The following is a 10304-nucleotide window of genomic DNA, read 5'->3' as shown; positions in this document are numbered from 1 at the left end:
AATAAATTACTTTTCAGGGCAGGCGCTCATCTTACCCATGGGCTTGATTGCAACAGACTCTGGAGCTGAGCAGCTTTCTACATTTGAGCAAATTAGTTGTCTCATTCTGTGTGCTATAATAAAAAAAACAACAACAACAACAGCAAAAAACAATCACTCGCATATACAGAAAGTTTCCGTATCGGCATCTGGATTATGCTGAAAATTAAGTTATCAACTTGTGTGGAAACTATAACTTAATTGGCTTATTGTGTTACACAATTATGTGAAGGCGCCAGCAGAGCCAAAGCCAGAACTAGAGCCAGAGCCAAAGCGAAAGCAGCTGCTTGGCAACGATAGCAGCGGGCAAGTGTGGAAGGCTGCCAAGGATGGCATTAAGGATAATGAAAATAGTACTTTAAATCGCGCCCGACTACACATGCTTGACACAATAATCACGTGTAGTTGCCCTAATCACTAATTGGAATAGTTACTTTTCAATAATTAACATTTGTGGGCATTGCGGAATCTGGCTAATTATTTATTAAATCCCAAGCAAGTTCAAAGCCAGCAGTAAAGGCTGTGCGGACTTTCTCGCTATCATTGCCATATGAATGGGAAATGTTCAACTCATTATAAAATCTTGGGACTGTTGGATTTATTGAAGCATGAAAGTCCAGCCAGCTAATCTAGAATCATAAATCAATAACGCCAACTAAACTCTAAGCACTATCAAGCAGGTAACTAGGTACAGATATAAGCAGGTAACTAGGTACAGATATAAGCATTTGTGCATTGTCTTTAATCTCAACTTTATAAATATATAGATAAAGCTAATCAATTTCCGTGGAAATTTACAACATAGATTTGAAAATCTGTTCGTTTATAGCTTTATTGTTAGTATTAGATTATCCAGTTAATTATTTCCGTATTGCTTTCTTTATCAAGGCTATAAAAGCAAATGCTCTCTTTCTTTTATCTCTTATCTCTCTCGGATTCTATATATATATGTCGATCAATCAATATTTATCTCTATATCTATATCTCCCTCTTACTTTCTATAACATTTTAACTCTTTCTATATCCATCTTGCTCTCAAACACTCTTGTCTATGCTAACACTTTCGCTAGCTTTCTCTGTGTGACTTTTTCTATCCATATATATATAGATATATATATATCAATATCTCTTACAGACACTCTCTCTTATTCTCACTTTGCCTTTCCCTCTCTGCTTTATTCTGCCTCAATCCCATTCAATCTCATCTCTCTCTTGCCTTCTATCTCTCCCTATCTCTCCTGCTATCTCCTACTGACCCTCTCTCACTCTTACACGTACTCTCTGTCTCTCATTCTCGCTCGGCCTCATGCATTTTCTCTTGCTGTATCTTTCTTTCCTTCGTTCTCATTTTCTGTGTGCTGCTTTTACTACTAGCTCTCTCTCTCTTTCTCCCTTTCTCCCTCTATATATGCCTACTTATCTCTCTAATTTCTCTTCCTCTCTATCCTTTCCTCTCTCTGTCACGCAGAGTCTCCCGCACTATGCCTCTGCCTTCCTCTTACTAAGCCTTTTACTCATTCTCTCTCTCATCCTGCTGCTCTCTCATGCCGCTCCCACTCACTCGCCCAGACTCAAAATAAATGATAGTTATTTTAAAATAGAAAATCTTAACTGGGAATATCTTTTGATACTGTTTTAGTGCAGCTCTGCAAGTTTACATTTCTAAGAGCAATCCTCTAATTAATCTCGGCAGAACAAACAATCAAACTCTTTAAGCGCTCGCGCTCTAACCATTAATTAGCAAACACTTGACAACAGTCACAGTGTCTGTCAACTGTATTCTTCCGACCAAATTTTTGGTGTACGCTGCCTTTCAGACAGCCAGCTAAGTACGATTAAGTTGTGCAGCAAGCTTGTCGCGTCTTTTGCAAAACAAATTGGAACATAACGAAAATGGGAATGGAAATGAGAGTTGCAGATTCAGGCATGGAAGTTGGGGCTTTTGATGCGGATATGTAGGGGCGAGGGGGCGAGTGGGCGAGGGGGAGTTTAACTACAGCATACTTAACGCTTGCAGTCGTCAACCGCCACTTGACGCATATGCAAAATATTTAAGTGCAGCCAGCTAGAGAGCAAAGCAAAGCGAAGCGAACCCTGTAGCTGCCACGCCCCCAGCTTTGGGGCACTCAAAAATGTTAGCCGTCTTATTTTTGCGAGAGCGCCAACAACGTCGCAACACACACATTTCGAGTGTTGCACAAACATTTGCACAGTCAAACGGCGCGAGCAGCGCCCCAGCATCTGGCGCCCCCTCCCCAAATGTATGCAGCATATAATTATTGATGGAGCCGCCCTGCCACCACACTCCACTATGCTAGTTAATGTCGTTAGCAGGTGCTCGAGACATTTGCATATGCTTGCGGTTCATTGCGAGTGCGAATCCATTAAAATGAAGTGCAGCCGAGGCGCCACGCGTGAGTGCCACCTCGCTCACAGTGCCTCTTCCGGTTTGTATCATTCGCTCATTAGAGGCAACAATATTTCAAGCCGGGCAATAAATTCTTAAAGCCAGCAACAAACAGTTTAAGCAAAACTGGCCATCGAACATGGAATGTTAGAAAGGAAATGCCAATTATTTTACATGCTGAAAAGTTAATACTCTTTTGGAAAGGCAGCTAAGATCTGGCTATGATTTCTGTTGAAGGCGTACAGCGTAAGAGATGGTTAATAGTTAGAAGCTCGCATGGATAATTATTAATAAGTTCTGCTACGCTTTTTGAAGACAGCTCAAAACTTTTGAAGCGAGAACTCTACGACTTTGACTAGAAAGAAAAACTGTTACTGCTCGAATATGGAAATTGTATTCAAGCTTAAACATAATATTTATGATCAACGCCAATATCGAATCGAGCGAGAAGCATACTAAATTACTTAAGCTCTAAGTACAAGCCTGAGGATCTAAGCCATGGAAAACCCAGGAATAGATTAAGTTATTATATAAATATTTTTGATAAGAAGCAGCACTCATCAGAGACACAAGCAGTGAGTGAGCCACTATCTATAACTAAGAAAACTGATGAGAACTTCATATATGACAAATCAGTATAGTAGTCTGATCCAGCCAGTGCTGCTTGCAACAGTCATAAGACTAAAAGCATGAGACAGATCTACACCAATTTTATACTAATTTAAAATATATATTTACATGACAAATAAACAACATTTCCTTTCATATGCCACACGCGCTCCAACTAATTTATAAGACTCTCAACAAGGGTATTAGAAAGGACAGACTGAACAGGGAATAGAAAGCGAAAAAAGTCAATATAAGGAAATTAATTTGCGCAGTTCAGCAGCAGACAGGGCATGTGGATTTCTGACCAAGACATAAAATTCAATTAACCCGGACACACACACGCACACACGCACACACTCGCATAGATGGAACACTCGTAAGGCACACTTGAAGGAGTTACTTGGACTTTGGTCGCCATTTCTGCAGCAGCACATAAAAGCAATTGAAAGAACATGCGAAAAACAATAAAAAGAAATTAAGGTAAAGTAGCTGCAAAGCAGCGGAGGGAGAGAAAAGGCTAAGAGTCGCTGGCTGCTAGCTGCTGGCTGGTGGGCAACGAGCAACATTGGTAGAGGAATCATTGAATCATTTAATTAGCGTTTAGATTGCGCACAAGGCACACTCACACACTCGCACACACACATAGACAAGACACATGTGTAGTTTATTGAATGTACACAGACACATACATGTATAAATATGTATAATATATATATATATATATATATATATATATATATGTGTGTGTGTGTAAACATTACAACCACAAGCACAAGAAGCATTTTCAATTAGTTGGCCAGCAATTTATGCGGCTAGCTACAGAGGGGCACACTCTAGCCGTGTGTGAGTGTGGGTGGCCGAGTGTGTGTGAAATAAATTCAATGCTTTCGTCACATTTTCGCTTTAAGAGCCAGCAAACAGGCTGACTAGCAGGCTTGGCTAGCTGAGCGATTCGCTCGCCGGCTTCATCTGCAGCATGGCTAAAACCGCAAACCCGTCGCAACAACAAAGGCCCAGCGGGCCATGTGGCCAACTCCAAGCTGTGGAGCTTGTGTGGACACGCTGCACCGTGTCTGGCCAGCACCACAACAAGCCAAATAAATGTGCTCGCCTTTCTTTGCTGTTTTTATTGTTGTTGTACTGATTCGTTCTTTTTGTTTTCTCTGCTTTTCATTTCTTTTCGTTGCTTTTCATTTCTTTTTTTCGGTTGTGGCCCAAAGAAGCCGCGGGCATTTATCAAAGGAGTACAGCTTATTGATTTACTTGCAATGTCTTCCCATCATATATACAATATGTATGTACCATAAAATGTCCATTATGTGCTTAACAAGCGAAATAATAATAATTCCACAATCCAACAACGCGATTAATTGACTGCAATCCTGAATCTGGGTCAGCTTTAAGAACGCGCTAAAAGGTATTATTGAGTGCAGTGAGATCTATTAATATTTAAGCTATATAAGAAGAGAATTCTGAATTTTTATTAAATATGAATATAGAGTTCTTTTGAAGAAGTATCGAGATTTTCGTGGTATTTAAAAGTTTTTTTATTTATTCATTAATTTCGTTTTTGTCTCCTTTAAAGTGGGCTGGGCTTGTGCCAAGGTTTTTCGCACTGCTCGAAGCTGTTCAAAAAAGCATTTCTTATGATCCTGTTTAGCTCATCCTATAATGCCGTCTTTATGTCTTTTACTGTAGCTTAGCGCCGTCCTTTCATGGCGCTCTTCAGTTTCGGGCACCAGGACAATGTGAGAGGGGCATCATTAGTGCCTTGTTTTGGGCAGACAATTTGATAAAGTTACTTTGCTCAATTATTGAATAGCCAAGAATTAAATAGTCTAATATGAATTGAGTATTCAAAATATTTGAATTAATCTGCATAGGTGAGGGACATGAATACCAATATAACACTACAAAAGGTCAAAAATGGAATAAATGTATTTGCGATATTTTCTAGCAAATATTATGACCTTCTAGCTCTAGCTCTTATTATTATTTTTGCAGATATATTATCAATGCCCTGATGAATATTTGCAATTTATTTTACTGAACTGAAAAAGGCTTAAAAATAATAAAAATAAAAATAAATAAATAAAAATAAAAACAAAAATTAAAAAACCAAATTTTAAATATTAAAAATTAATATATAAAAAAAAATAAGAAAATACAATTTAAAAATATATAAAGCAAAAACGTATCATTTATTAGTAATGTAAGCCTGAACTTGTTATGCCTTCGGATCACTATAGCAAGTCAATTCATACTGAATATATATGATGTGTCAACTAATAAAAAATTATCAAAATAAAAATTAGATAAAATAATAATCACAATTTCATAATAAGTAATTAACTCCAACTCTGTTTAACTCAGAGTCATTGTCAGTTGCCATATATTCAAATGAGATGCCAACGAAAACATTTAAAGCTTTTATTTTCACTGCTAGCAAAAGTCAATACACACGCAAAACATAAAAATATGTCAAAAAACACACAAAAAACTTAAAAATGAATATAAAAATTCAATAACAAATTACATTTCACTAAATGCATAGAAACTTGTTAAGAGTAAAACTAGTTTCGATTGCTTTACACCAATTTGGAGTGCGACGCAAAAGCCTTTCGCACGCGCAAAACTATATATACATATAAATATATATAATCTGTAGAGACGCTATATAGTTAGTTGTATAAATAACAATCATGTGCGTGGCAGCAACATAATAAATAATGTCAACACTTACAGCAGTTGCGTTTGCGTGGGCTGATTGCAAATCATATGCTGCGGCATTATATATGCATAGCCTGGTCAATTGAAATGAAATTGGATTCTGTCAGGGGGCCTACTGACCAGCGGCACCATGACATGCCATATATATATTTATATATCGTTGGTTATTGAGTGGTTGAATTGGTTTGCAGTGGGTAGCGGGGTCCACTTCAGACACTCCTGCCGCCTGCCTACTGCCCCCTGCCTCCTTCCAGTTGAATGACACAAATTTTTATTGGCTTCCAACGCAGCTGCGCCGCCGTCGCCGCTTGATGCGGACAAAATTAATGTAATGTGGCAAACGGGCAGCAACTACCCTATACATATATAAAAAATAAGCGAACCAGGTGGCTTGGCCTGCTGTGGCACGTGCTGCAGTCGCAGAACAAGCAACAATAATGCACAATAATTATATAATGGAGCTATTAACCGAGAGACTGAGAGAGAGAGAGAGTTTGGCAGCCAGCTTCGAAAATTGGCCACGATGTGTATAAGCCCATAAACCAGTGCCACAAATTTCCACACCGGCTTGATGGACTGGCCGATTCGCAGAAGCTATTGAATTATGTGAAGTGGGCGATGATGGTTGAGGCCCCAAAACCGTCTCGACCCCCTCCAGAAACTGTCATGGCAAATATTTCAGGCCCAGGCCCAGACCCAGCGGGCGGGCAACTGGGTCTACGGAATCAGTCAGACGTAGCTTGGACGCGTCCTTCAACCCGCTCCCACACACACAAACACACACACACACACGTTTGCTAGCAAACATGTAAAAGGGCAAACCATGAATCGAAGGCCTTTGCACCGTAAACCTATTTTAACAAGGGCCCCAAGTACAACAAAATCGCAAGATAGGCAACAACAACAACAACAACTACAACACAAAACTACAACAACAACAACAGCAAAAGGAAAGCTGCGGTAAAAGAGGAAAATCGAGCAGGCTCCATTTACGCTTGCTTAGTTCCTTTTAGTATAAAGTTTAAGCTTAATCCAGCATAAAATCAACTGGTAAATTTTTTATGTCGACTGCGCACAGTCAAAAAAAAACACGAAGAGTAAAAAAAGGCAGCAAGATTAAAGAGTTAAGCGCAAAAATCGAGCCCAAAAACCTGCACTTAAACTATGTAAGGCAGCAACAACAAAAAACTGAACCGAACTGAACTGAATAAATGTGAAATAAAGCTCCCACGGCGCATCTGAAACTATTTGCATTGATTATCAGTTTTTGGGGGCTCGAACTCGGAGGTGGCTTTGATCGTAAGCCCGTTATGATGCTGATGATGATGAGGACACGGCTCTAATCAATTGGCTTATAGGCCAGCTCAACATAACGGTATATATAGATATATATGTGTGTGTGCGCATTGCACGATTGCACGCCCCCATCGCAATCATTGTGTGTGTGTGTGTGTGTGTGCCTGGTCAAGGCAGGTAGCAGTTGCCTTGCTGCGCCGGAAACACGTCTGCCGGCCATTTTGTTTGCATTGTGAAATGAAACCGGAAATGTTAAAATATGCAGCGTGGCCAACTGTACCACGTACTCCGCCTCCAATTCTTGTGCTTCCTTGTTGCAGTTACAGTTGTTGTTGTTGCCGCTGAGTGTTGACAAGCAGACTTTTCTAGTCATCTGTACATATTTATAGATACATATTTGTTTACATGTTATAATTTATGTGTATTACAAAGACATCTGCAAAACATGTGCAAGAATGCGTACTCAAGATGATGACACCTGCAGATACTCTATATAAATATGAAGCATTTTGATAATATATTCTAATATTTTAATGATATCCGAGCATACTTAGCTTAAAGAGCGAGACAGACAGAAGAAATATTTACAAGCATCAAGCTTAGCACATTTATCAAAGCTACTGCCTTTAAGATTAATATACCCCTCTTTGCTGCTTTACAGGGTATCACAAATGCAACACTTGCTACAGTTCTTTTTGCAGCAGTTTATCTTTACATGTTTTATGCTTGACAGCATTTATTCAGCAAAAGACTGCATTTGCCAGGGCTGCACAGAATGTGAATCGACTGAAAGCCGAAGATGCAACGAATCGCATTTTATAAAGCAGATAAAAGTAAGAAGTGCAAATGCTATTAGTTGCAATGAAAATATTACATATTCCTGCATTTGATTTACTCTAATAATTGCTTGATCTACTAAAGACTTCATAAATCATATGTAGAGACTATATAAAACTGCATAAATCATATATATAGACTTTATAGGTCTGTATAAATCATATATAAAATTTATAAAAAAATTATATATAAACAAAAATCAGTAAAATGTTCAGTAATTTCAGCTCTTTAATTAGAGTTGTTTAATGCTTTCAATAGTGTTAGCTATTTGAGCTGAAGAACTTTAAAGCACATTTGATATATGCAAACTTATCTTGGCATAAATTAGTACATGATTTCTTTAAAAATATATATGGAAATAAAAAATACCAGAGAGACTAAAGACACTCCTCCACTCTTCCATCTCAAAGTTTAACCTGAAAGTATTAATTAAAAAACTTTTTGACTTTCATTCATAAACAGAGTATGCATAAAAAGTTGCTATAATAATTGTCTTATATTATTTGTGCATAGTTCAAAACTAGAGTCTCAATATATATAAAAATATAAACAATTGATTTCATATAGTTACATTGACCCTAGTTGCTTAGAGTCAACTGATTGTTGAGCACATTCAGCTCACATTTGGCGTTTCCACTTTGAGGCTGTGTCATCAATCGCTTGTCGTATCCCTTACAGCCGACACAATGCCATTTGGAGTGAATGTCTTGGTCTCTGGTTTGGTTATTGCTCACACAAGTAAATATAATTCCATTGCGTTGCTTTCAGGCGCATCGTAAAACACTTTCGAGTTTGGTTCATTGATCTATGCAGCTGCTGTGGCTGCAGCCGTAAAAGAGGCGCCAAAAGTTTGCCCTGACATCATATTGCGTTTTGCCTTTGCCGTTGCCTTTGCCGTTGCCTTTGCCTTTTTGCCATTATAAACTGATTTATTGGTTCATTTCCAGCGCCCGAGTCTGTGGAGTAAGTGCAACAGTCGAAGTGCCAAAGTGAACCCACCAGGTCCATGGGTTAAAGTAGTTCGTATTACAGTTCAGTCCACAGTTCAGCCCACGCTTGGTCAGCTGCTAAAGGAGAAGAAGATGCTAGGTGCATTAAATTGGATTTGCCATCACGATGATGAGGATGATAATGCTGCTGCTGATGATGATGATGATGATGATGATGATGCATGCGACAAGTGACTTCAATTTGCTTGCCGCATTGCATACTTTTGGGCGTAAGCCAGGCTAAAACACTCACGGCAACAGAAACTTTAAGCCGATATGAAATCTTTCAATAATTAATATTGTACTCACACACATACGCACGCACACACACACACACATACGCACGCAGTATGGCAGCTCATAAATAAGCTCAGCGGAGCTCGACTGAGGCAGCTGGTAAACTTTTTCCAGGTACACACACACACACACTAAGACACACACACACATAGAGTACGTGTTCATTTCCGGCTATAGCATTTACCGTGCATATCCTGCCAGCAGCAACAGCAAAAACAACAACAACAACGACTTTGGCAAGCTAGGCAGCATCCTTGCCCGTCTTTTGCCAGTAACTCGCGTAAGCATACCTATTACAATTTGCTGAAGGGGCGTATATTAATGTGCTGAAACGCAAATGAAGTCGAGGACAAGTTGAAGTCATGATCAGAACAGCAAGCTAAATAGCAATATAGATTTGCTGCATATAAAATATCATATTAAGTATACGCAGCATGGGCACAGTTTTGCATGAATATTGAGATATATAAATAGAAATATGTATATGCTTGTTCAATGGGATAATAAACTATATTGAAAGCTAAACTAAACTAAACTAAACTATATTAGAAAACTATATTTTATATTCATATGTGCATTAAGCATACGCAGCATAGCTTTATGTAGGCATAGGTAAAATAATATATAAATATATACATAAAAAAATAAATAAATAATTGCAATTATTGATATCTGAATAAAATATCTTGAATATGAATAGCTAAGAAATTATTTTTCATTTTGAACATGTTAAAAAGCATAAATTGCTTGTAAAGCTCTTTGCATATTCTGCAAATCGCATATTAAGTATACGCATATGACTATTGTATGATTTAAGACATTTGATATGGGCAGATCTAAGAATATACTACTTACCTTCTACATTATCAGTTGATTATGAGCACCTCAGAGTCCTTTAAAATCTCTTCAATCTTCAAAACTATATTCAAAGTCCAAACAAATAAACTCTAAACAAATATACTCTTGAGCACTTAATGAGGCAAACGTTTAAGCAGCAGAAAATGCCTATTTACAGGGTATGGCCCAGTCGCACACACTATTGATTACATATTTGCTGTAAGTGTTTACGTTGTTGCTGCTGCCGCTGTTGCTTTTGCTGC

Source organism: Drosophila hydei, unplaced genomic scaffold, assembly GCF_003285905.1.
Source record: "Drosophila hydei strain 15085-1641.00,03,60 unplaced genomic scaffold, DhydRS2 tig00008114-arrow-pilon, whole genome shotgun sequence".
NCBI lineage: Eukaryota > Metazoa > Arthropoda > Insecta > Diptera > Drosophilidae > Drosophila > Drosophila hydei.
The sequence above is the reverse complement of the archived record's forward strand: the minus strand, read 5'-3'. Positions refer to the sequence as shown.